Source organism: Phalaenopsis equestris, unplaced genomic scaffold (genome assembly GCF_001263595.1).
Source record: "Phalaenopsis equestris unplaced genomic scaffold, ASM126359v1 Scaffold220822, whole genome shotgun sequence".
Lineage (NCBI taxonomy): Eukaryota > Viridiplantae > Streptophyta > Magnoliopsida > Asparagales > Orchidaceae > Phalaenopsis > Phalaenopsis equestris.
In genome coordinates, this window is record NW_018239078.1 from 123443 (window position 1) to 124825 (window position 1383).

The following is a 1383-nucleotide window of genomic DNA, read 5'->3' on the forward strand; positions in this document are numbered from 1 at the left end:
TCAATATATATATATATATATATATATATATATAATTAAATCGGGCATCGGGATATCCATTCCGGCAACCGACAACTTTTAATTTAACAACCAATAGCTTCTTGTGACTCCGTTGGGGACTAGTGTCTCTTTCCATTTTGAACAGAGAAGTTTGTCTTCATACAGCGGTAATGTGTCTATGTCCACTATGAATCAAATTACCCTTCTTTGTTGACATACTGAGCTCATTTCTTCCTTGGGCAAGTACGGTCAACTCCTAAGGACTTCAGGACCGTTTTTTTAATCACTTTTGAACAGAGAGGTTGAGGAGTTCATTAGGACTTTTATCTTTATGTGGGGTCGGAATCCCGATAGGCATGTTGGTGGACTTGTTCTGCCTGGGTGTTGTTCGTTGTGAAGTTGGTCCCACATCGGGTCCTAAACTTTACTTTTTCTCCCTGTATCTTTTTTGGGTTTGGTTTGCTGCTTCGTAAAAAAAATTAAATATTGCATTCTTTTGCTTGTTAAACCTACCCATTTGATTTGATTAATTAAGTTCTTCCACTTTTAATTTACCTCACTAAATCTTAAATTTTTCATGAACTAAAATTAAATAAAATTAAGAAAGACTTGCCCAGTCCATAGAGTGACACTTGTTATTTTTTAGTGTTTGCACTAGAATTACAAGGTATTAGCCAAATAACTAACCCAGGAAATTTCTTTTTGAAACTGCTGCAATGGTGTTCTCAATGCTTACTTTCTCCAGCAACCTACCAACTAGTCGCGATGCCCGTAATGTCACCCCCATCATTAAGTTTGGAGCCAGACTCGATGAACTCGAAGTCGTGCTCTAAAAGGCCCCATTTGTTGTAATGAAAGTCGCCATTCTGAAAGTACAGGAGCCTTCTGTTGAGTTTAACATGAATTGTCCTTAAGATTTCCCCTCCTGCAAGAAGGTGTAGACTATTGCTACCCCGACACCTGTTAAGTCCATTGTTCCCTCGTCTGTCAAAGAAAAGGAAATTATGATTGTTGAGGATACAGTTGATGGATTTACCACCTCTCCATTGGTATTTGAAATCGGATCTAGTTCGAAGTCCATACTATTGACCCGGTCTTAGAGAAGAAATCATAGTCAAAAGATTTGGAAGGCTACTAAAGCCCGAGTTCCAGAGAAAGTATTTGTTGATGAGATTCCTCACCAGGAAGAACTTGGATTGCTTGAGACCTCTTCGCTTCTGCGAGGGAGTATGTTTCACCCATTAATAGATACTGATAGATATGAATGTACTCAGAAGATTGTTATTGTTGTACCGTTACTTCATGGTCTTGGTGAGGATAGAGAGAAACCCACTCATATCACCAAAATCTGTACAGTATTTCAGAGATTGGTTGTTAAAGAAG